Raw genomic sequence first — 26,584 nt, 5'->3', positions numbered from 1 at the left:
CCCCAGGAAACCCATATTGCTCAAATTAAATTTGGAGCCAATTTAAAAACAATTTGAAAAGAGCTCATTAATGTTTCCTAAGGATGTTAATTGAACCAGTAAGTACCTGCCCGCATCCAATTATTAAATCACCGACTCCGGCGTGTAGGTTTCTCGCCGGCATCCAAACGCGACTCCATTAAACCCAGAAGTGGGCGCGTTTGGGCCGGGTTGCACTTCTGCTCTAAGAAACACAAAGTTTCAACCCCCCTCACCTGCTCCCAGCCCACCTGTTGTTAGGGGTTAAAATCCCCCCCCACCACCCCCGGTGTTTCTTCGGCCAGCAGACTGGCTGATTTGGTTGATGTACTCTGTGGTGGCTTGTGAACATCCTGTAGTATAAAAGTTCAATGACTATGTGACCTTGACAGCTGCAAGTAACACCATACCAGCCTTTGATGTGGTCTAAATATCATCTTCCATTGGGTGACACAGGTATCATCACCACTCTGGTGAAGCAGTGAGGGCAGGTGACCGCTGCCATCCCCTAGTATGACTGGCATGGTCTGCACGCTTGAATCCTGGGATATTGCTGAGAACGCACATAAGACAACCATCTGCCTTTGCATCTGCAGATAGTGTGGCCTTGTGAATTAATCCTCCTCATCCAGGTCATACATCACAATTAGTATACCCAAAACGATTCCCATCCTCCCATGCTGCTCCTCTAATTCTGGTCTCTTGCGCATCCCCAATTTTCATCGCTCCACCTCTGGTGGCCATGCCTTCAGCTGCCTAGGCCCTAAGCTCTGGAATTCCCTCCCCAAACCTCTCTCTCCTCCTTTAAGAGGCTTTTGTCGTTGTTGTTTACTGCACCTTATATATCAGCAGCAATGGCCAAGACTGCAGAGAAACACCTCTTAGAAAAATTGCAAAAGGGCAAAAGATAGAGGCAAACGGAACTATACAAAATGTACACTACAAAAGGAAAACACAGAATTGCTCAGGCCACTGAAGACCCTACAGGAATAGTCAATCCGCATCCAATAACAGCCTTGCTTAAGGACAACAAAGCAGTCCAGGCATGTTTCTGAGAAGCACCCAGCTTTGTCCAACGGATGGCAAAAATCATCCATCGGAAAATTAAACATGGTGTGAATGCAGTGCGCGAGCCAGGAGGCCTGATTTCCCAACCCCGGCCAGAAAGCCTCTGGGAAATTCAATGTTACACAGTGACAATAACAACAGTTGTTGCACCTTCAAACCTATAGGTATGAACTTGTGCAACTCAATATTCAGTCAGGTAATCCAAGTTCAAAATTTGGAATAGAAACAGTCAAGCCATCCATCCTTGCCCACAACAGCATACTTCCTGTAGAAGTTTATGTTTGAAGCTGTAGCTGGTTGTTAAATGCGAAGAAATGAGCTGGCACAACGCTTTCAACATCTAGTGCTTTGTCGCATGAAGTCGTACAAGGGCTGGTTACAACGACAAAAGCAAACTACTGCGGATGCTGGAAGTCTGAAATTAAAATGCTGGAAGCGCTCAAAGGTCAACGACCTGAAACATTAACTCTGGTTACAATGAGTCGGAACAAGTGGTCACCTGAAAAAATTGGAACAATCCACATGAACACTCACGCACAATTCGAAACGGCCTTCATGGAGAGGCAATGGGAAACCACAATTGTACCATAACTTCAAACAACAACAACTTGCATTGAGATAGTGCCTTTCACGTAGTAAACCGTCCTAAGAAGCGAAATCAAACAAAAAATTGACACCAAGACAACGAAGGAGACTTTAGGACAGGTGACCAAAAGCTTAGTCAAAGAAATAGGTTTTACAGAGTGTCTTAAAGGATGAGAGAGAAAGGTGAAAAGGTTTAGAGCTTAGGGTTTAGACAGCTGAAGGCCCGGCCGCCAATTTAAAAAAAAATTGTTCCTGGGATGTCACTGGCAAGGCCAGCATTTATTGCCCATCCCTAGTTGCCCTTGAGAAGGTGGTGGTGAGCTGCCTTCTTGAACCGCTACAGTCCGTGTGGTGAAGGTACTCCCACAGTGCTGTTCGGATGGGGTGAAGGAAGTCAAGAATGTACATGAGGCCAGAAATGGAAGAACGTAGACCAAAACAGACCAAAGTTTTACCACAATTCTATCACTTATGTGCCACTGCCAATGGCACAAAGGACATGGTTGATTCCAGGTACAGGAAACTCTTTTTTATCCGGTACCGACGGGACCGGCGTGGTGCCGGTTGATCAAAAAGTCCGGATTACAGAGAGGTATACTTACCAAGGTACGAGAGCCCCGTACACGGCACTTGTGCAGGAGTCCGGGTTACACGGCCACAGTTCCAGGAACCCCGGTTACACGGCCACTAATATATGGTTAAAAAACTTACCTGAACCTTCTCCTGAATTTTGCCGGTTAAGAGAGATTTCCGGATATTTAGGTGCCGGTTAAAAAAGAGTTCCCTGTATAGCAATAGGTATGGTAATCATTCCTAACAGCTAAGATCTTCTTAATGCCTTTTCTTTTCACAATGCTTTCAAGAACTGATTTAAGTGAAAGATACAGATTTTTGACCGACAGGTATGTTTGCAATGCTTTATAAGGAGTACCCAAAATCCCAACCTTTAGTAAATATTTGTGAAACAGTACTTTTAATATTGGCTGTCAATCCGTCATCACATCTGGTGCACTTCTGTCATAAGTTACCTTTGTGGATAACTTTTTAATTGTCAGGTTGCTGAAAGTTAGATACTAATTAAAGTATCCTTTCAAAAAAACTTTGCAACTTATCAGCAAAACAGTATTACTTTTATCACTCTTTATGGGATAGATGCCAAAACGACTATAATAACTGAGAAACAGTAACAGGCCAATTGCAAGTCAATTAACAGGGCTGCTCTGTACACCTCCAGCTACGAGGCTGAATCCTATTAACACCTGTGAATCATTACATGTTGACTGTCAGTCCTTATGTTGCTGAGTGAGATTTCTTGCTTCAGGGAGAAACCTTATGCCAGATGGAACAAAAAATACATTCCATCCGTCATTGGGCACAATAGCATGCTTCTTGTAACTCCTGAAGTGGTAACAGGGTAGCATAGAAATATAGAAAAATAGGAGCTGGAGTAGGCTATTCGGCCCTTCGAGCCTGCTCCACCATTCAATATGATCATGGCTGATCCTCTATCTCAATACCATATTCCCGCTCTCTCCCCATACCCCTCGATACCTTTTGTGTCTAGAAATCTATCTATCTCCTTCTTAAATATATTCAGTGACTTGGCCTCCACAGCCTTCTGTGGTAGAGAATTCCACAGGTTCACCACCCTCTGAGTGAAGAAATTTCTCCTCATCTCAGTCCTAAATGTCCTACCCCATATCCTGAGACTATGACCCCTCGTTCTAGACCCCCCAGCCAGGGGAAACATCCTCCCTGCATCCAATCTGTCTAGCCCTACCACAATTTTATATGTTTCAATGAGATCCCCTCTCATTCTTCTAAACTCTAGTGAATACAGGCCTAGTCGACCCAATCTCTCCTCATACGACAGTCCTGCCATCCCAGGAATCAGTCTGGTGAACCTTCGTTGCACTCCCTCTATGGCAAGTATATCCTTTCTTTGGTAAGGAGACCAAAACTGCACACAGTACTCCAGGTGTGGTCTCTCCAAGGCCCTGTATAACTGCAGTAAGACATCCTTACTCCAGTACTCAAATTCTCTTGCAATGAAGGCCAACACACCATTTACCTTCCTAACTGCTTGCTTCACCTGCATGTTTGCTTTCAGTGACTGGTGTACAAGGACACCCAGGTCCCTCTGTACATCAACATTTACCAATCTATCACCATTTAAATAATACTCTGCCTTTCTGTTTTTCCTACCGAAGTGGATAACTTCACATTTATCCACGTTATACTGCATCTGCCATGTATTTGCCCACTCACTCAACTTGTCTAAATCGCCTTGAAGCCTCTTTGCATCCTCCTCACAACTCACAATCCCACCTAGTTTTGTGTCGTCAGCAAACTTGGAAATATTACATTTGGTTCCCTCATCCAAATCATTGATATATATTGTGAATATACTGTGAATAGCAAGTGTGAATAGCCTAGGTGGCACAGCGCATTCTACCTCTGGTGCATTGGGGCATGATGTGGCATGAGGACTGGTGTGAGCTCGCACTTCCCCATGACGGGAAGGTTGCAAGCGGGCACTGTGAAAAACTGGAGCCGTATGCTTGCACAATTTGAAACAGCTGTCATTTAGAGGCCGTCGGAAAGGCGTGGGTGCAGGCAGTCAGGACACTCCTTCATAGCTGGTTTGGGCTGCGACACATGTGGACTGATGATAGGTTTATAGAAACCACTCTTGATGTAAATCTGCTGCCAAATTCATATATAATCTATAACTTAATACCCCAGGCAAATCTAAACAGGCCTCAATGTAAACCCCCTGAGACAGCACAATGCAGTTTGCACAGTGAGTTGAGCAAGTTATGCTAGCGAGACTGGTGGTAGGCTTTCATCTCTTCGTCTACCAGGGAATGAAACAGGCAGATAGGCCTCGGTTAACATCTCTTCCAAGAGGTGGAACCTCCGACAATGCAGCACTCCCTCAGTACTGCACGGAAATGTCAGTTGATATTATGTGCACAAGTCTCCAGAGAGGAACTTGAACCTACAACTGCTGAATGAAAGGCAAGAGCGTGACAACTGAGACAAGGCTGGCATTTAATCTAAGCAACCCATAATAGAAAATCTTAGGTTGTTACTACAATGCCAACCATGGACTTCATACTCAGCAAAGAAGGTTGTAAAAATGTAGTTCTGCTGGGATTTAACAGACTCTTCATGCAAAATTTTTTGATAGTGGCAAAAATAAAATTGTAAATCATTATAAAGCCATACTTTGTCACTACTCCATCCTCCTCCCTCACCCCCCACAATGCTACTGACTCTGGCTGACTAGAAAGATTACTAAGGCTTTTAGCCACCCAATACAGACACACACACACATGTGGCACATGAATGTACCTGTCAATCTGCTGTTGTTCAGTAAGTAGTAACCCAGTACATTTTAATGGCTCACTTCCTACTTCACATTAATTCCAGCATAGGAACACAGGAACAGGAGTAGGCCATTCAGCCCCTCGAGCCTGTTCTGCCATCCAGATAGATAACGGTGGATCTGTACCTCAACTCCATTTACCCACCTTTGCTCCATAATCCCTTTGGTTAACAAAAATCTATCAATCTCAGATTTAAAATTAACAACTGATCTCGCATCAATTGCCATTTGCGGAAGAGCGTTCCAAACTTCTAGCACCTTTTCTGTGTAGAAGTGTTTCCTAATTTCGCTCCTGAAAGATCTGGCTCTAATTTTTAGACTTTGCCCCCTAGTCCTAGAATCCCCAAGCAGCGGAAATAGTTTCTCTCTATCTACCCTATCTGTTCCTTTTAATGTCTTGAAAACTTCAATCCAATCACCCCTTAACCTGTTAAATTCTAGGGAATACAACTCTAATTTGTGTAATCTCTCCTCGTAATTTAACCCTTGAAGTCTGGGTATCATTCTGGTAAACCTACGCTGCACTCCCTCCAAGGCCAATATATCCTTCCTAAGGTGTGGTGCCCAGAACTGCTCACAGTACTCCAGGTGTGGTTTAACCAGGACTTTGTATAGCTGCAGAATAACTTTTACCCACTTGTATTCTAGTCCTCTAGATATAAAGGCCAGCAGCCCATTAGCCTTTTTGATTATTTTTTGTACCTGTTCGTAACATTTTAATGATCTATGTACCTGGACCCCCAAGTCTCTTTGGACCGCCACTGTTTCTAGCTTTTCATTTTAAGCAAGGGTTTAATTTTATATTTTATACAAGAGTTTCATCTTACATTTTATTACAAGATTGCTAACAGACCATCATCAATGAAATGCCAAAGAACCAACAAGAAACAGAGCTTTGCCCTGAACTGTTATGTTTATGTCATGGCGGGTTTCGCAGATAAATAAGTCTGGCAAAGTAACGACTGCCTGGATCAATAGGAAAGTTGATGGATAGAGCTATTCTGCTCCACCGTTATTAGGCCGTAAAAGTGCTATCCATAGGAAATACTCATGTAAATTTGATTAAAAATATAGGCCTAGAAATTGGAGGTGTTAGCGCCAGCCATTAAGGCCCGTTTCGGGAAAAAAATGTCCGCTGGCTCACTTCTGCCCGCTGCCGGCGGCCGTCATTTTCAGCTGGGTGGCAGCGCTGCTGATGTCCGCGCTCGCTAGGGATATGTAGGTTATGCAGATCGTGACGTCAGCGAGTGTGCAACGCTCACCTGACACCCGAGCTAACATTTTGGAGTTTGCCGCACCGTGTTAATTGTAACCAGCTGACCAAGCATTGACAAACAGGAAGGAGCCTCCAGTCACGTTATTTACAGGGATCATCAGCAACAACTTGCAGCTGACATATTTCTTCAGTTTGACTGGCTCTGTGTAATTTTCTGCAATTCCAGCAGCTTTCAAGGTCCTTAGGTGACAGGGAGTGTTGGTGCAAGTGGAGAACGCCTTCATTCTTATTTAAAGGTCTCTGCTCACAACACCTGCTCAGAGTCAGGGGGGCTCTACTTGCAGCCCCCCATGCGCTAGGGTATCTTTGGGAGAGGAGCGGAGGCAGTGAAGAAGAGAAGATGCTTGCATAGGGAGGAGGAGGGGGTGCCAGGAGGGCTCGCAATAGGAGGCCTTACCCACCTAGGATCTTCCAAGAGCACTTCTCTTATATCCACTTAAGCAAGGAGCAGAGTATTAGGAGGCTCCGCTTCAGCAAGGAGGTGGTCACAGAACTCTGCCACCTCCTGCAACCAGACCTCCAGCTTCAGAGCAGGGCAGCCACAGCTCTCCCAGTGGCCCTTGAGGTCACCGTGGCCCTCAATTTCTTCACCAGCAGATCCTTCCAGTTTACAGCAGGAGACATAGTTACCATCTCACAGTTTACCGTCCATCGCTGCATCCTGGAGGTCACAGAGGCTCTCTACACCATGAGAAGGGACTATGTTGTCTTCTCTCTGATGCAGGGTGACATCGACTGCACCCACATGGCTTTCCAGGCGCCGCATAACAATCCTGAGATCTTCCGTAACCGCAAAGGCTACCACTCACTTAATGTGCAGTTGGTGTGCGACCACGCTCAGCGCATCCTGATGATCAATGCCCGCTATCCTGGCAGCAGTCATGATGCCTTTATCTTGCGTCAGTCCGGTGGGCCAACAATCTTCCAGCCACCATGTCAAACCCGAGGGTGGCTGCTCAGAGACAAGTGCTATCCGCTCTCCACCTGGCTCATGACTCCCCTCTGCAACCCCAACACTCGTGCCCAGCACTCATATAATGAGAGCCATGCTGCCAACAGGAACATCATCGAGCAGACCATCGGACTGCTGACACAACGGCTCTGCTGCCTTGACCGCTCGGGAGAACCCATCCAGTACTCGGCAAGGCGGGTGTCCCATTTCGTGGTGGTCTGCCGCATGCTTCACAATTTAGCCATCATGAGGGCGCAGCCCTTGCCACCACGGGACTACCTCAGGAAGAGGACGAGGGAGAGGAGGAGGAAGAAGAGTAATAGGGAGAGGAGCAAGAGGACGAGGAAGAGGACAAAGAGGAAGGGAGGAGGCAGGCAGCAAATCCCTCTTCTGAACGGGCTGTCTGTGAACGCCTCATCAGACTCCGATTCGAATGAATGAAACCCCAGATCACCATTGCTCACCACCTCCCCATCAACCATATGCCCATCATACCATCCCTCTGTTAAGGAATATCACAGCGTCCTCCTGGGTACAAAGCTGAAATGAGAGCCACCACAAAAAAAAATTCCAAACAAAATTAATAAATTTATCACTATTCAATTTAGATTACAATATCAACTAATCACCCTTGTGCAATCCCTTAGCGCCTGTCATTCATGTGTCCTTTCCTACGCTGGTGTTCCTATGCAGTGTTCTCCCTGTGGCTGCAGCATGGCTGGTGGAAGGTTACTGAGTTTCCGTGGGGGAGACTTCAGATGGCCTTGCAGGACGACCTTGACCAGCTGTGGACCTAGAAGGCACGGTTGTAGACGACACCACCTCGGCATGGGCAGCAGCAGTCTGGCTGGCTGACAAGCAGCGGCAAGGGCAATGGTGGGAATAGGAATGCTGTCCTCCTGAAAGAGGACAGCAGGTTCCCGCCCCACAGACCCACTGCCACTCCCCTGGGGCAGCGCCTCAACATTCCTAGCAATCTGTTGGAGGACTGATTGCTGGCCTGCTGCTGATAAACTCAGCCACGATGGCTGCAGTCTGAGCTTGGGTGACAGCAAGCTGAGCCTGCAGGAGAGCAGTCTGCGCTTCCACTGCAGCACTGAGACGTTGGGTCGCTTCTGCCTGTGCTGCAATGGAAGCCGCGACATCGCCCATCACACGCAGCATCATGGGTGGGTCCACAAGGTCTCTCCTGGAGTTGTCCATCATTTCCAGCCTGGAAATCACGGGCTCCAAGCTCTGCACATAGCCCAGTCCAATGTGGGAGTCGGACTCATCCGTGCTTCTTGACATTGCCAAGAGGCTCTCTGGCAGGCTTGCCATTGCACCTAGCATTTCAGTGTGCATGGCCATCACCCTTCTTCTGAAGGCCACCCCATCGAGGTCATCATCTGAGTCTTGTGCAGCTCCAGGGAGCTGGCCCCAAGCTACCCTTTCCCCCTGGCCTTGCTGCAACCCACTCATGCCCGGTGCCTCGCCATGTGTAGATCTCGCATCTATACTAACCTCTACATTCCACGCAGTGCCAGTTTCTGAGCTGGTGTCTGCGAGTGTCAGATGCAGTGACGGTGTGCCTTCTTCTTCATCTCCACTCTCCTCTATTACGTCAGGGTCAGGCTGTGCGGGTGGTAAATCCTGGTCACCTGAAAGCAGAAAGAGTTGGGTTATGGTGAGGAGAGGGGGAGGGGGAGGGAAAGCAAGAGCAGCTTGAAAGTGAGAGGAGATTGTGGGATGAGGGGGAAGTGGGATGTGAGAAGAAGCATTAGGAATGAGCAGACCGTTATTGTCCCCAAGGGCTTCAACTTCGCCCATTGCCACGGCCACAGTGGCTTCCCCTCCAGTGATGTCGAGCACCGTTTCCTCCAGTTGGCTCAAGGCCCGTAAAGCGGCTTGCCCGCCTCCCGTCTGCCACTGTTTGCGGTGATTGTGACCCACCCTGGCCTGTAAGAGAAAGGGAAGTGTGTCAATGAGTGTAGTACAATGTGCTTGGGTGATGTGCCTGCCATAGTTGAATAGTTGTCAGTGTGTGCAAGGTGTGAGATGTGAGTGTCAGTGTTGCAGCAGTGGTAGGGTTGTGAAAGTGAAGTGAAGCTATGATTGTGACGTCTGAGTGGTGATCGGTAGAGATTGTTGGTAGGTGAGTGATGGGCGTGTGGTGCATTGAGCAGTGTCTGAGGCTTGTGGTGCAGATGGTGGGATATGACATTTGCTGAAGCCTTCACTCACCTTGACCTGCCGTGTGAGGTCATTAAACTTCTTGCGGCACTAGGTCCATGTCCTCGGTACGACACTGTTCGCCGTGACTTACCCAGCTATCTCTTACCAAAGCCTTCTCGAAGTATGTGCTGATGGCTTCCTGCCACCCTGCGGGAACAGGACAGCCCGCCTCCTCTCCACTGCCGGTACCAATGCCTCCAGAACCGCATCGGAGAACCTTCTGGCTCGTCCTCTTTTACTGGTGCTCAGCCATGTGTTCCAACTGCAATTCCAACTCCAACTCCAATGACAATGAGGTGCTGCTGCATCAAAGCACCCCCCCTTTAAGTAGTGGAGAAAGACGAGGCCAAACATTACTGGCCATTAGACTGCAGCCGATATTGGCCCAACCGTTGACTGTAAGCCAATCAGCAGCGCGTTTGGCGCTGAGAATTTAGCGTGCTGCCTCAACCGCTTTGAACAGGCGCAGCCAAATAGCTCTGGGCCATGACGCCGTCCGTTTTCGGGCCACATCCAATTTCTAGGCCCTAGAATCCACGCCTCGGCATGAACTTGTATATTTTCACTGAATGAGCCAATCAGCTGAAATAGAGAGGGTGCAAGTCCATTACAGCTGATTTCACACGAGGAAATAAAAATTGGACGTGGCAGGCAGGTATCGAGCACGCTGTTCAACACATTTGCTGTGATAAACTGAATGCTCAGTACTTACTTGTCAAATCCAATTATGGCTTCCCAAAAATATTTTTGTAAGTGTTCATTGTCAGTTTGTAAAGCCAAAAAAGCAGATGACAGGCAACACCAAGCCAAGGCAACATAGCAAGTGTGGACATCTGGAAAATATTATCACCTTTGCCTGCCCAACTTTATCAGGGACAACATTGATTTATTCGAGATGATTCAGTCAGTTGGCTTTTGAAAATCAGCAGAAAGCTTTCTTTTTTCTTACTTGCTCCGTTATTTATCCCTTTTTTAAATTTGTTTATGGGATGTAGGCATCGCTGGCAAGGCCAGCATTTATTGTCCTTCCCTAATTACCCTCGAGAAGGTGGTGGCAAGCCGCCTTCTTGAACCGTTGCAGTCCGTGTGGTGAAGGTGCTCCCACAGTGCTGTTAGCGAGGGAGTTCCAGGATTTTGACCCAGCGACGATGAAGGATCGGCGATATATTTCTAAGTCAGGATGGTGTGTGACTTGGAGCGAACTTGGACTATAGATTACAATGTTTGAAGCAAACAAGTATTTCAGGCTGGCCTTAAGAGGCGAGATGTTGCACAGGTAATGACGTAATTTACCACAGCAGAGATGTAGTTCATAGCTGGCCGTTAATCACAGCCGATGACTGCTAAGAACTCATCACTAGGTTTACATTGTGTACTGAAACTTCTGAATCAGTCATTCCTGCTGGTACGATAGCAAAATACTGCAGATGCTGGAAATCCAAAATAGCAACAGAAAATGCTGGAAAAACTCAGCAGGCCAGGCAACATCCGTGGAGAGAAATTAGAGTCGATGTTTCGGGTCTAACCCTTTTTCAAAACTGGAAAGGAAATGAAATTTGTGTGTATTAGCCACAGATTTCTCTGTCCAGCAGATAAGCCCAAAGCAATATTGGATTACTGAAAAGCTTTCCACCTGCATTAAAATTAACTAATAACGGAACAGTGTTTGTGGAAACACAGTGGCCTACAAATTGGGCGCCTGTTTTTCAGACGCTACGCGGCCTACTGAGGCCCCAAAATGGCGGGCAGATAGCGCGCGCACATTACTGGCTGGAAGTGCACCGACCGCCATATTGGGCAAAAACAAATAAGCGGTGTCCATTACCCGTGCCTGAAGCAGGCATTAGGCCTTTTGCATAGGCAAGTAAAGGGCCTAACGCCTGCTTGAGGTCCCCACTCAACAGTGATTTGCTCTGAGGCAGCCAGGGGGTATCACAGGTTACACTCAGGGAAACCAGCCCTACAGAACATCTGTCAATCAAGAAGGTAATTAACTTATCTGAATGTGGAGCCGGGAGGAGCAGGAGCGCTTCTCCCGATCCCACATTAAAAGGCCCCGATCATCGCTCCAGATCCTTCCTCGATGCAATACCTCGGGAGCCTTGGACCTCCCAATTCTGGAGTAGGGTACTTGTCCTTCTCCTCGCAACCCCCGCCCCACCCCACCACACCTCCCCCCCACCACCCAAATGCCCCGGCTCCCCCGAATTTCTAGGCCAGTAAATTCTGACGTCCCAGTGCTCACTTTTCTTCAGGTGCTGGTTAAAATCATGTTTTCAAGTGTCTGAGTACAGGGCTGTGTGGTGCATATCTGTGTCATAAATAATATTGTTTTCGATATAACTACATCACCTGCGTATATACTTAACAAAGTAAAAAAATTCCACTTGCTTGTCCTACAGTTTTATACATCACTCTTAATCCGTCGACTCGGCTCATTATGATATTTTAAACTGATTGACCAAGGTTTTCTAATCAGAACACCAATGATGGGCCATTCATTTTAAAGAGATACTCATAGATTCATAGAATGGTTACAGCACAGAAGGAGGCCATTCGGCCCAACGAGCCTGTGCCGGCTCTCTGTAAGAGCACTTCAGCTAGTCCCACTCCCCCACCCTTTCCCTGTAGCCCTGCAATTTTTTTTCCTTCAGGTACTTATCCAATTCCCTTTTGAAAGCCACGATTGAGTCTGCCTCCGCCACCCTTTCAGGCAGTGCATTCCAGATCCTAGCCACTCGTTGCGTAAAAAAGTTTTTCCTCATGTCGCCTTTGGTTCTTCTGCCAATCGCCTTAAATCTGTGTCCTCTGGTTCTCGACCCTTCCATCAATGGGAACAGTTTCTCTCTATCTACTCTGTCCAGACCCCTCATGATTTTGAACACCTCTATCAAATCTCCTCTCAAACCTCTCTGCTCTAAGGAGAACAACCCCAGCTTCTCCAGTCTATCCATGTAACTGAAGTCCCTCATCCCTGGAAGCATTCTTGTAAATCTTTTCTGCACCCTCGCTAAGGCCTTCACGTCCTTCCTAAAGTGCGGTGCCCAGAATTGGACACAATACTCCAGTTGAGGTTGAACCATTATGATCAGAAAACCTAGGCCATAATCTTATTTCTAGTTATCGGCACCCTGTTTGTGGTATATAAATGAATATCTCATTATTAAATGCTCAGGGCCTAAAGCCAACATTTGAAGAAAGTTGCTCCTGCTGTTATAAATTCTGAACACAAAATTCAGTCTAAAATCTTTGCTACCCACTCGAAAGATTTTCCCATCAGTTTGCAGTGGTATTTTTTTTTAACTCTCCTTTTACGTGACATTTCCTTCTTGCAGGTTGACTTTTCTTTTGCTGCTTTACTTCTCCAATCCACAAGCATTACCCTCAAACAGGGGGCTTTTGCATGGAAGTGATTATTCCCCCCCCCCAATTACTGACCATTCAAGTCACACTCTAGATACCTGAGCACAAAGATCTAGGCTGTCACTCCAGTGCAGTGCTGAGGGAGTGCTGCACTGTCAGAGGTGCCGTTAAACCGAGGCCCCGTCTGCTCTCTCAGGTGGATGTAAAATATCCCATGGCACTATTTCTAAGAAGAGCAGGGGAGTTATCTCTGGTGTCCTGGCCAATCTGTAATCCCTCAATCAACATAACAAAAACAGATTATCTGATCATTATCACATTGCTGTTTGTGGGAGCTTGCTGAGCGCAAATTGGCTGCCGTGTTTCCCACATTACAACAGTGACTACACTTCGAAAAAGTACTTCATTGGCTATAAAGCACTTTGGGACATCCGATGGTCGTGAAAGGGCGCTATATAAATGCAAGTCTTTCTTTCTTTCATGAAAGAGGGCCCCCTTCATGGTCAACAGAAATTGGTGTATCAATATACCCCAAAATTTGGCCTTACAGGTATGTTATAGCGGCAGCCTAGGCACAGCGATAAAGACAAGTACAATAGAAAAACCAAAAGAAACAGTACATAGTTTTACTCATCAAGAAAAGAGATTAAAATACAAATAACAAAAGACCGGCTGATGAGGCAACGCCTCAGGTGAGGCTTTCCTCTGCAAAACGTCTGGCAGATAATCAGGAAGGTGAATAAGAGGTCGGATTATGGAGGTTCCACCGTGATTACCAATCTTAATCAATGCTTATCTGTCGTCTGTGTCAGTCCTGAAATAACTTGTGCTGTCTGGTGCCGAGAGGGCAACAGTGAAGGGCATTTCCTTTGTGAACGCTCAGAGAAGTCAAAGGCTGTTTTTACATTGCTGCGCTGGCAGTTCCTAGCATGCAGTTCTCCTGCAGTCGGCAACAACACCAGATTCAACTTGCCAGGTTCCTTAAAGCCAGCAGCGAGAAGTTTCAACACAGTATCCAAAGCAGCCCTTTATATATCAAATGCGGCCTGATCGACAGTCAAGGTTAAAATCATTTGTTCTGAATTCCAATCAACAGCACCTTGCATTGACATAAAGCTCCACAAGTGCAGGGAGATGCCTCGGAGGATTTTACAAGGAGGAAATGGTTACTGTGGACACCACGCATGGGTAAAGGGGAGATAAACGAGCGACCAGGACGGGGTACTGAAGCCATGGTTAAAGAGGACAGGGAGGGAAGTGGCAAGATGGAATGAATTGTGTCCCAAAATAACACAGGCCCATTAATACAAGTGCCACATCAGCTTGCCGCAAACAAAGATCTGGATATAATGCCCCAAAATGTGGAGGGGGGGGTGGGGGAGGAGAGGAGAGAGGAAGCAGAAGAATCAGCAACAAAAGCATTCTGAGCTAATGAACATTGTCAGTAAAAATGACTGTGACTACAACCCACAATAGTTTTCCAACTAATGGTGCCTACAGTACATACCTAAAAGAAATTCAGAGCCAAGATCCTTCCTGTCTTTATGCAGACGTGAACAAAGTTTAAACCAAAAGAAAAAGTCACTGCGAATGCAAGGAACGCAATGTTCAGCACTTGTTATCCATAAATCCCTGAAGGAGAGACACACCGTGAGCAAACATTGTATGTAGCCACAACTGTGAATACAATCCTCTACTCATTGGTCTCATTCCATGAAAAGTAGGTGGTATCACTTTGAAAACACCAGTCATGTCAAGAGGTTTGTCTGACTGAAAGCAACTGTGTAATTAATTTGCTTTGCACTGTGAAGCACATGAATGAGTTTTTCAGCAGCTGGTTACCTACAAGAATGAAAAGCATCATGATTAAAGTTAATGACAAAAAACAAGTGATTTTATCAATTCCCAACTTAAAAGGGCTTGCATTTCTAGAATGCCTTATCATGTTGAAATGACTCAAAGTACTTCACACAATTAGCTTCTTTTGAAGTTCAGTTACTGTTCGCGACTTCCCGAATCGCTTCACAGCCAATGAAGGACTTTTGAAGTGAAGTCACTGTTGTAACGCAGCAGCCAATTTGCGCACAGCAAGCTCCCACAAACAGCAATGAGATAATGGCCAGATAATCTGTTTTAGGTGTTGGTTGAGGAATAAATATTGGCCAGGACACCAGGGAGAACTCCCCTACTCTTCTTCAAAATTATGCCATGGTATCTTTTATGTCCACCTGAGAGAGTAGACGGGGCCTTGGTTTAACGTCTCATCTGAAAGACAGCGCCTCCAACAGTGCAGCACTCCATCAGCTCTGCACAGGAGTGTCAGCCGAGATTTTGTGCACAAGTCTCTGGAGTGGAATGTTAGCGTTCGCTAGAAACCAGGGGGGAGAAATTTGGTGGGTTAGCGCCTCCTGTAAGCACCCCCAGGGGCGATAACAACTTACCGCCCGGGCGGGGTGAGATGAACGACTCCCGCTAACTTGGTTGGGAGGTTTGCGGCAGCAGTAAAACTTTGCGCCACGACCTCCTGCACCCGGAGATCGTGACGTCATTGCCATGCGCATCGCCCCGATAGCGCCCCGGACCCGAACTTCGGTTTCGCCCCCTGCAGCATGACACCGACAGCTGCAGGAGGCGTTGTTCGGGAGGCCGGGCGCTTCAGGGTCACAAGTTAAAGGGGAGGTTGCTGAGGTAAGTAGCAACATTTCTGAAATTACTTTTGCAATTTTTTCCAATTCCCCTTGGCCGTGATCGTCAGGGACCAGCTCACTGGTCCCAATGCAGGGCCTGCAGCGATGGCCCTTCCCTTTAAGGGAGGGAAGGAGCCTCGGATCGCGGCAGCGCTGCACGGGACATTAGTAGAGACCATGCATCATTTGCTTCAACTGGAGCGCATTGTGTTGGTGAGGCCGCACCTGGAATACTGCATACAGTTTTGGTGTCCATACTTAAGAAAAGACATACTTGCTCTCGAGTCAGTACAAAGAAGGTTCACTCGGTTAATCCCGGGGATGAGGGGGTGGTCATATGAGGAGAGGTTGAGTAGATTGGGACTCTACTCATTGGAGTTCAGAAGAATGAGAGGCGATCTTATTGAAACATATAAGATTGTGAAGGGGCTTGATCGGGTGGATGCGGTGAGGATGTTCCCAATGATGGGTGAAACTAGAACTAGGGGGCATAATCTTAAAATAAGGGGCTGCTCATTCAAAACTGAGATGAGGAGAAACTTCTTCACTCAGAGGGTGGTAGGTTTGTGGAATTTGCTGCCCCAGAAAGCTGTGGAAGCTACATCATTAAATAAATTTAAAACAGAAATAGATAGTTTCCTAGAAGTAAAGGGAATAAAGGGTTACGGGGAGCGGGCAGGAAATTGGACATGAGTCTGGGTTCGGAATGGTCATGGCCCTGTGGGTAGTGGAGTGGGCCCAGGGGCCGTGTAGCCTTGTTCTGCTCCTACTGTGTTCTAATTCTGTTAGATTTCAGGAGATGGTTTTATTCCTGTTCCTGACTCGGGTGGAGATCGCCTTTACAGAAGGTAAGTACTGTAGAAAATATAGGGACAGAGTGATCTCCTGGAAGAATTTCGATCGCCTAGATGGGTCGGAGAGGAATTTCCCAGATTTTTTTCTCCCAAATTGGCCATTGGGTCTTTATCTGGTTTTTCGCCTCTCCCGGGAGATCACATGGGTTCGGGTGGATGCACAGTGATAGAAGATTTGAGGTTAGGATCAGATCAGCCATGATCTTATTGAATGGTGGAGCAGGCTCGAGGGGCCGATTGGCCTACTCCTGCTCCTATTTCTTATGTTCTTATGTTCTTATTCCATAGGTGCTCCAGCACATCGTTGTGGTGTGGGGAGAAGAGATGGAAAAGAAGAAGTTTGCCATAAAAGGAAGATGTACCATCTCAACATTAAGAACAGAGTTCTGGTGGTCTGTGTATTGTGCAGAGGGTGGAGGGCACTTTCATTACTTGGGCAGCAAACCGAGTAAAACACTGGGTCCAAGGGTGATCATGGCATTTGAAGCATCCCAGTTCACAGTCCAGAACAATTAGATATAGGGATCGGACCAAGTGGTGCACAGAAGCCTGGCCATAACCTCTCCAGCACTAATTCTTCATCGTCGCTGGGTCAAAATCCTGGAACTCCCTACCTAACAGCACCGTGGGAGTACCTTCACCACACGGACTGCAGCAGTTCAAGAAGGCGGCTCACCACCACCTTCTGAAGGGCAACTAGGGATGGGCAATAAATGCTGGCCTTGCCAGCCACGCCCACATCCCAGGAACGAATAATTTTTTAAAAATCTGTCAAGGATAGATAGAATTTATTTGGGGTGCCGCGCAATAGGTACATGATTTTGAGTTTTGTGTTTGGTTGCTTGTGGTAGTTTGGAAACAGCCCTGAAAATCCATAATCCATGATCATAATCATAAAAAAACCCACAAATTGACGAGTGAATGACGGAACGATGTTCTAATTATTAGAGACGACAGTGAAAGTGAAAGTGTCTGCAACATCTGTAACGAAACTTGAGAGTCAAACAATAAAAAAAATCATCCCCAAAGCAGCCAAATAGCTGCATAGCTATGTTTGGAGCAAAGGGAACACCTGCAAATTGCATCTGTGACTTGGTTTGACTGCTCTATATGTCTTGTGCTTCCTGAACATGCTGAAGCTATTAGCCAGAACAGAACATTTTATCAATGACTGTTGGTGCTTAGTGTAAGGTACTGTATTCTCACTAGGATAGCAGCACATCCTGTGCTGCACTAAGGTCATCTGCAGTCCATCAAAGTGCGAATCACAGTAGCGTGTTTTAGGCATCATCTAAAGCTATTTTTATATTCTGTCAATGCCTCAGAGTTCACAGACGACATGCTGGGATTTGACAATACAATACTTTTGCTATATGGGGCAGGGGAGTATAGTGTGGGTAACATCTATACAGCAGAGAGGAGGGGACGGGCTGGGACACATGTCTGAAGAAGACTGCTCAGATAAAACGGAGTAAAGTCATGGAAGGATTGAGGAGACCATGGAGTAAGCTTTCTGGCTCTGCTCCACTTGTTTTCTGGTGGATCTGGGGTGGAGGAATGTGCTTGGGGACAGACTCTGCCATGCCCCCACCTCTGAAGAGCAGGGCTGGTGTCCACCCATGTGTGTGTGGGTAGGTGCGTGCAAATTGCATGACAAATGAGGGAAAGACAGCCTCTGCTACATTCCCTGCTATTTTGTCCTGCTTAGGCGCTGGATGATAGGGCCACCTGTTAGACTCTGGTCCAGCATTCAAATACCAGTGGTCGCTGACTCCCCCCCAGGGAGGAACCTATGCAATCACTCTTGAAGAGTTGCCATGCACGGGTCAAAAAAAAGCAGCATTAAAATTTTTAGCCCAAAATAAAACCACAGAGTTTTCAGGCAGCCCCTCCCTCCCTTTCCGGCAGGCCTGCCACATTTTGTTTCCCGCCCTAGTTCAATATGACTCCCCGGTGTAGGCTGGAGAGCCCGCCCCCAGCAGACAAATGATCCCAGAGCAGGAAAGGCAGCCTGGGTCGCAGGCATCTCCGTGGTGTGTGTGAAATTCCTGCTCAATCAGCGATGCCGCAAAACCAGTAAAGCCCAGGGCCATGTTCCCCACACACCATGTCAATTGAAACTGGTGGCTCAAGATAAAGGGAAAGCAAATACCTTTCATATTTTATATATATGAAAAACACATTCTTGCATGCACACTTTACTCCCTATTGTCACCATTTTTGAGTAATGCTTTGATAACATTTAGAATTAAAACTGCCTATTTAAAAATGTATGATAGGAATTTCCAATGCAATTATTCATCTGTCATAACGTAGTTGCAGGACCCCCACTGCTGCACCTCCACAGTCCCATCTACCAGCTGAAGGGATGGGGATCGGCGGGAGATGGAAGATATTAAGTAGTGATGGGGGCAGGAGATGGTGGCAGGAGGCTCAAATTAAAGCCTTGACAGTCACAGGTGATGAAGGGCTAAAGTGGAGTGGATGGGTTTAGACAGGATAGGTAATGAACAGAGAGCCGGTGGAAACGTGAACAGCATTACAGGCAACAGGCTGGCAAGTGGTTGGGGAAAATACAGTGTGTCATGTCATCGCGCAAAAGCAAAGGGTTGGGCTAAGAACATAATTGGAACTATGCCGTACTAAGGTGAAATGACATCAGAGGCAATAAAGCAAAGGATTGGGGAGGGTAGCTAAATCTTTGGTGTGAACTGGGAGGTGATGCAAGTTGGTCACTGAGGTCTACAAGCCACTACCATCCCCAACCCCCACCTTTTCCCCATCCCCAGCCTCGGCCCTGCATCTGTCACAGGAAAACATGACCTACAACCCTTAGCAGCATCCTTCCCCACCATGCCAGTTGCCAACTCTCATCCAACAGAAAAGAACAAGAGAAAGAAATAAGGTCATAGAGAGATGGAGCAAGGTCATAGAGAGATGGAGCAAGGTCATAGAGAGATGGAGCAAGGTCATAGAGAGATGGAGCAAGGTCATAGAGAGATGGAGCAAGGTCATAGAGAGATGGAGCAAGGTCATAGAGAGATGGAGCAAGGTCACAGAGAGATGGAGCAAGGTCATAGAGAGATGGAGCAAGGTCATAGAGAGATGGAGCAAAGTCATAGAGAGATGGAGCAAAGTCATAGAGAAATGGAGCAAGGTCATAGAGAGATGGAGCAAAGTCATAGAGAGATGGAGCAAAGTCATAGAGAGATGGAGCAAGGTCATAGAGAGATGGAGCAAGGTCATAGAGAGATGGAGCAAAGTCATAGAGAGATGGAGCAAGGTCATAGAGAGATGGAGCAAGGTCATAGAGAGATGGAGCAAGGTCATAGAGAGATGGAGCAAGGTCATAGAGAAATGGAGCAAGGTCATAGAGAGATGGAGCAAAGTCATAGAGAGATGGAGCAAGGTCATAGAGAGATGGAGCAAGGTCATAGAGAGATGGAGCAAAGTCATAGAGAGATGGAGCAAGGTCATAGAGAGATGGAGCAAGGTCATAGAGAGATGGAGCAAGGTCATAGAGAGATGGAGCAAGGTCATAGAGAGATGGAGCAAAGTCATAGAGAGATGGAGCAAGGTCATAGAGAGATGGAGCAAGGTCATAGAGAGATGGAGCAATGTCATAGAGAGATGGAGCAAAGTCATAGAGAGAGGGAGCAAGGTCATAGAGAGATGGAGCAAAGTCATAGAGAAATGGAGCAAAGTCATAGAGAGATGGAGCAAGGTCATAGAGAGATGGAGCAAAGTCATACAGAGATGGAGCAAAGTCATAGAGAGATGGAGCAAAGTCATAGAGAGATGGAGCAAGGTCATAGAGAGATGGAGCAAGGTCATAGAGAGATGGAGCAAGGTCATAGAGAGATGGAGCAAGGTCATAGAGAGATGGAGCAAAGTCATAGAGAGATGGAGCAAAGTCATAGAGAGATGGAGCAAAGTCATAGAGAAATGTAGCAAAGTCATAGAGAGATGGAGCAAGGTCATAGAGAGATGGAGCAAGGTCATAGAGAGATGGAGCAAGGTCATAGAGAGATGGAGCAAAGTCATAGAGAGATGGAGCAAGGTCATAGAGAGATGGAGCAAGGTCATAGAGAGATGGAGCAAGGTCATAGAGAGATGGAGCAAGGTCGTAGAGAGATGGAGCAAAGTCATAGAGAGATGTAGCAAGGTCATAGAGAGATGGAGCAAGGTCATAGAGAGATGGAGCAAGGTCATAGAGAGATGGAGCAAGGTCATAGAGAGATGGAGCAAGGTCATAGAGAGATGGAGCAAAGTCATAGAGAGATGGAGCAAAGTCATAGAGAGATGGAGCAAGGTCATAGAGAGATGGAGCAAGGTCGTAGAGAGATGGAGCAAGGTCATAGAGAGATGGAGCAAAGTCATAGAGAGATGGAGCAAGGTCATAGACAGATGGAGCAAGGTCGTAGAGAGATGGAGCAAGGTCATAGAGAGATGGAGCACGGTCATAGAGAGATGGAGCAAGGTCGTAGAGAGATGGAGCAATGTCATAGAGAGATGGAGCAAGGTCATAGAGACATGGAGCAAGGTCGTAGAGAGATGGAGCAAGGTCATAGAGAGATGGAGCAAAGTCATAGAGAGATGGAGCAAGGTCATAGACAGATGGAGCAAGGTCGTAGAGAGATGGAGCAAGGTCGTAGAGAGATGGAGCAAGGTCATAGAGAGATGGAGCACGGTCATAGAGAGATGGAGCAAGGTCGTAGAGAGATGGAGCAAGGTCATAGAGAGATGGAGCCACGGTCATAGAGAGATGGAGCAAGGTCATAGAGAGATGGAGCAAGGTCATAGAGAGATGGAGCAAGGTCATAGAGAGATGGAGCAAAGTCATAGAGAGATGGAGCAAAGTCATAGAGAGATGGAGCAAGGTCATAGAGAGATGGAGCAAAGTCATAGAGAGATGGAGCAAGGTCATAGAGAGATGGAGCAAAGTCATAGAGAGATGGAGCAAGGTCATAGAGAGATGGAGCAAGGTCATAGACAGATGGAGCAAAGTCATAGAGAGATGGAGCAAGGTCATAGAGAGATGGAGCAAGGTCATCGAGAGATGGAGCAAAGTCATAGAGAGATGGAGCAAAGTCATAGAGAGATGGAGCAAAGTCATAGAGAGATGGAGCAAAGTCATAGAGAAATGGAGCAAAGTCATAGAGAGATGGAGCAAAGTCATAGAGAGATGGAGCAAGGTCATAGAGAGATGGAGCAAAGTCATAGAGAAATGGAGCAAAGTCATAGAGAGATGGAGCAAGGTCATAGAGAAATGGAGCAAGGTCATAGAGAGATGGAGCAAGGTCATAGGGAGATGGAGCAAGGTCATAGAGAGATGGAGCAAGGTCATAGAGAAATGGAGCAAAGTCACAGAGAGATGGAGCAAAGTCATAGAGAAATGGAGCAAGGTCATAGAGAGATGGAGCAAAGTCATAGAGAGATGGAGCAAAGTCATAGAGAGATAGAGCAAAGTCATAGAGAGATGGAGCAAAGTCATAGAGAGATGGAGCAAAGTCATAGAGAGATGGAGCAAGGTCATAGAGAGATGGAGCAAAGTCATAGAGAGATGGAGCAACTCATAGAGAGATGAGCAGGTCATAGAAGATGGAGCAAGGTCATAGAGAAAGTGAGCAAGATCATAGAGAGATGGAGCAAGGTCATAGAGAGATGGAGCAAAGTCATAGACAGATGGAGCAAGGTCATAGAGAAATGGAGCAAGGTCACAGAGAGATGGCGCAAAGTCATAGAGAATGGAGCAAGGTCATCGAGAGATGGAGCAAAGTCATAGAGAGATGGAGCAAAGTCATAGAGAGATGGAGCAAGGTCATAGAGAGATGGAGCAAAGTCATAGAGAGATAGAGCAAAGTCATAGAGAGATGGAGCAAAGTCATAGAGAAATGGAGCAAAGTCATAGAGAGATGGAGCAAGGTCATAGAGAGATGGAGCAAGTCATAGAGAGATGGAGCAAAGTCATAGAGAGATGGAGCAAAGTCATAGAGAGATGGAGCAAAGTCATACAGAGATGGAGCAAAGTCATAGAGAGATGGAGCAAGGTCATAGAGAGATGGAGCAAGGTCAGAGAGAGATGGAGCAAAGTCATAGAGAGATGGAGCAAAGTCGTAGAGAGATGGAGCAAAGTCAGAGAAATGAGCAAAGTCATAGAGAGATGGAGCAAAGTCATAGAGAAATGGAGCAAAGTCATAGAGAGATGGAGCAAGGTCATAGGGAGATGGAGCAAAGTCATAGAGAGATGGAGCAAAGTCATAGAGAGATGGAGCAAGGTCATAGAGAGATGGAGCAAAGTCATAGAGAGATGGAGCAAGGTCATAGACAGATGGAGCAAAGTCATAGAGAGATGGAGCAAGGTCATAGAGAGATGGAGCAAGGTCCTAGAGAGATGGAGCAAAGTCATAGAGAGATGGAGCAAAGTCATAGAGAGATGGAGCAAAGTCATAGAGAATGGAGCAAAGTCATAGAGAGATGGAGCAAAGTCATAGAGAGATGAGCAAAGTCATAGAGAGATGGAGCAAAGTCATAGAGAGATGGAGCAAGGTCATAGAGAGGATGGAGCAAAGTCAGAGAGAGATGGAGCAAAGTCATAGAGAGATGGAGCAAAGTCATAGAGAGATGGAGCAAGCCATAGAGAAATGGAGCAAAGTCATAGAGAGATGGAGCAAAGTCATAGAGAGATGGAGCAAAGTCATAGAGAGATGGAGCAAAGTCATAGAGAGATGGAGCAAGGTCATAGAGAGATGGAGCAAAGTCATAGAGAGATGGAGCAAAGTCATAGAGAGATGGAGCAAAGTCATAGAGAGATGGAGCAAGGTCATAGCGAATGGAGCAAAGTCATAGAGAGATGGAGCAAAGTCATAGAGAAATGGAGCAAGGTCATAGAGAGATGGAGCAAGGTCATAGAGAGATGGAGCAAAGTCATAGAGAGATGGAGCAGTCATAGAGAGATGGAGCAAGGTCATAGAGAGATGGGGCAAGGTCATAGAGAGATGGAGCAAAGTCATAGAGAGATGGAGCAAAAGTCATAGAGAGATGGAGGAGATGGAGCAAGGTCATAGAGAGATGGAGCAAAGTCATAGAGAGACGGAGCAAAGTCATAGAGAGATGGAGCAAAGTCATAGAAAGATGGAGCAAAGTCACAGAGAGATGGAGCAAAGTCATAGAGAGATGGAGCAATGTCATAGAGCAATGGAGCAAAGTCATAGAGAGATGGAGCAAAGTCATAGAGTGATGGAGCAAGGTCACAGAGAGATGGAGCAAGGTCATAGAGAGATGGAGCAAAGTCATACAGAAATGGAGCAAGGTCATAGAGAGATGGAGCAAAGTCATAGAGAGATGGAGCAAGGTCATGGAGAGATGGAGCACGGTCATAGAGAGATGGAGCAAGGTCATGGAGAGATGGAGCAAAGTCATAGAGAGATGGAGAAAGGTCATAGAGAGATGGAGCAAAGTCATAGAGAGATGGAGCAAGTTCATAGAGAGATGGAGCAAGGTCATAGAGAGATGGAGCAAAGTCATAGATAGAGAGATGGAGCAAAGTCAGAGAGATGGAGCAAGGTCACAGAGAGATGGAGCAAGGTCATAGAGAGATGGAGCAAAGTCATAGAGAGATGGAGCAAGGTCATAGAGAGATGGAGCAAGGTCATAGAGAGATGGAGCAAGGTCATAGAGAGATGGAGCAAGGTCAAAGAGAGCTGGAGGAAGGTAATAGAGAAATGGAGCAACGTCATAGAGAGATGGAGCAAAGTCATAGAGAGATGGAGCAAGGTCATAGAGAGATGGAGCAAAGTCATAGAGAGATGGAGCAAGGTCATAGAGAGATGGAGCAAGGTCATAGAGAGATGGAGCAAGGTCATAGAGAGATGGAGCAAGGTCATAGAGAGATGGAGCAAAGTCATAGAGAGATGGAGCAAGGTCATAGAGAGATGGAGCAAGGTCATAGAGAGATGGAGCAAGGTCATAGAGAGATGGAGCAAGGTCATAGAGAGATGGAGCAAGGTCATAGAGAGATGGAGCAAGGTCATAGAGAGATGGAGCACGGTCATAGAGAGATGGAGCAAGGTCATAGAGAGATGGAGCAAGGTCATAGAGAGATGGAGCAAGGTCATAGAGAGATGGAGCAAGGTCATAGAGAGATGGAGCAAAGTCATAGAGAAATGGAGCAAAGTCATAGAGAGATGGAGCAAAGTCATAGAGAGATGGAGCAAAGTCATAGAGAAATGGAGCAAGGTCATAGAGAGATGGAGCAAAGTCATAGAGAGATGGAGCAAAGTCATAGATAGATGGAGCAAAGTCATAGAGAGCTGGAGCAAAGTCATAGAGAGATGGAGCAAGGTCATAGAGAGATGGAGCAAAGTCATAGAGAAATGGAGCAAAGTCATAGAGAGATGGAGCAAAGTCATAGATAGATGGAGCAAAGTCATAGAGAGCTGGAGCAAAGTCATAGAGAGATGGAGCAAGGTCATAGAGAGATGGAGCAAGGTCATAGAGAAATGGAGCAAGGTCATAGAGAGATGGAGCAAAGTCATAGAGAAATGGAGCAAAGTCATAGAGAGTTGGAGCAAAGTCATAGAGAGATGGAGCAAGGTCATAGAGAGATGGAGCAAGGTCATATAGTCATCGAGTCATAGAGTTTTACAGCACAGAAAGAGGCCCTTCGGCCCATCGTGTCTGCGCCGCCCATCCATCCCTGTCCAGTCTAATCCCATTTTCCAGCATTTGGTCCATAGCCTTGTATGCAATGGCATTTCAAGTGCTCATCCAAATGCTTCTTGAATGTTGTGAGGGTTCCTGCCTCTACCACCCTTTTAGGCATTGAGTTCCACATTCCAACCACCCTCTGGGTGAAAAAGTTCCTCCTCAAATCCCCTCTAAATCTCCTGCCCCTTACCCTGAATCTATGCCCCCTTGTCATTGACCCCCCTACTCAGGGGAAAAGTTCCTCTTTGTCTACCCTATCTATGCCCCTCATCATTTTGTACACCTCAATCAGGTCCCCCCTCAGCCTTCTTTGCTCCAAGGAAAACAACCCCAGCCTGTTTAGTCTTTCTTCATAGCTGAGGCGCTCCATCCCAGGTAACATCCTGGTGAATCTTCTCTGCACCCTCTCCAAAGCAATCACATCCTTCCTATAGTGAGGTGACCAGAACTGCACACAATACTCCAGCTGTGGCCTCACCAGCGTTTTGTACAGCTCCATCATAACCTCCCTGCTCTTATATTCTATGCCTCGGCTAATGAAGGCAAGTATCCCATATGCCTTTTTAACCACCTTATCTACCTGTTCCGCTGCCTTCAGGGATCTATGTACATGTACACCAAGGTCCCTCTGACCCTCTGTACTTCCTAGGGTCCTACCACTCATTGTGTATTCCCTTGCCTTATTTGTCCGTCCAAAATGCATCACCTCGCACTTTTCAGGGTTAAATTCCATTTGCCACTTTTCCGCCCATCTGACCAACCCGTTTATATCGTCCTGTAGCCTGAGGCTTTCCTCCTCGCAATTTACCACCCCACCAATTTTCATGTCATCTGCGAACTTACTGATCGTACCTTTTACATTCTCATCCAAATCATTTATGTAGATCACAAACAACAAGGGACCCAGCACCGATCCCTGAGGTACCCCACTGGACACAGGCTTCCAGTCACAAAAGCAACCTTCGACCATCACCCTCTGCCTCCTGCCACTCAGCCAGTTTAGGATCCAACGCGCCAAGGCACCCTGGATCCCATGGGCTCTTACCTTCTTGACCAGTCTCCTATGCGGGACTTTGTCAAAAGCTTTACTGAAGTCCATGTAAACCACATCCACAGCATTTCACTCATCCACCCCCCTAGTCACCCCCTCGAAAAATTCAATCAGATTTGTCAGACATGATTTACCCTTGACAAAGCCATGCTGACTATCCCCAATTAATCCTTGCCTCTCCAAGTGGAGACTAATTTTGTCCCTCAGAATTTTTTCCAATAATTTCCCTACCACAGATGTTAGGCTCACTGGCCTGTAATTCCCTGGTTTATCCCTGCTACCCTTCTAATATGATGGTACTACATTAGCTGTTCTCCAGTCCTCTGGTACATCCCCTGTGGCCAGAGAGGTTCTGAAAATTTGTGTCAGAGCCCCTGCAATCTCCTCCTTTGCCTCCCACAGCAGCCTGGGATACA

At 46.7% G+C, this 26,584-nt stretch overlaps 1 protein-coding gene across 3 annotated transcripts in view; it reads right to left on the bottom strand.

Moving 5' to 3' along the window:
* lypd6b (LY6/PLAUR domain containing 6B) overlaps positions 1-26,584 on the bottom strand; it is a 277,746-nt gene that overhangs the window by 195,010 nt on the left and 56,152 nt on the right. The window contains exon 1 of one of the 3 annotated variants that reach the window (XM_085986693.1): positions 14,375-14,520. The exons of 1 other annotated variant lie outside the window; for it this stretch is intronic. The gene's annotated coding sequence lies outside the window, so the exon portion shown is untranslated. Of the gene's footprint in view, positions 1-8,793; positions 8,949-14,374; positions 14,521-26,584 lie in introns of those variants that run through there. One more of the 3 variants, XM_085986692.1, reaches the window with a different exon arrangement.

This window comes from Somniosus microcephalus, chromosome 4 (genome assembly GCF_052327205.1).
Source record: "Somniosus microcephalus isolate GS21.2 chromosome 4, FLI_Smic_1.0, whole genome shotgun sequence".
Classification (NCBI taxonomy): domain Eukaryota; kingdom Metazoa; phylum Chordata; class Chondrichthyes; order Squaliformes; family Somniosidae; genus Somniosus; species Somniosus microcephalus.
Note: the sequence above shows the minus strand (reverse complement) of the source record. Positions and strands in the feature narration are given on the sequence as shown.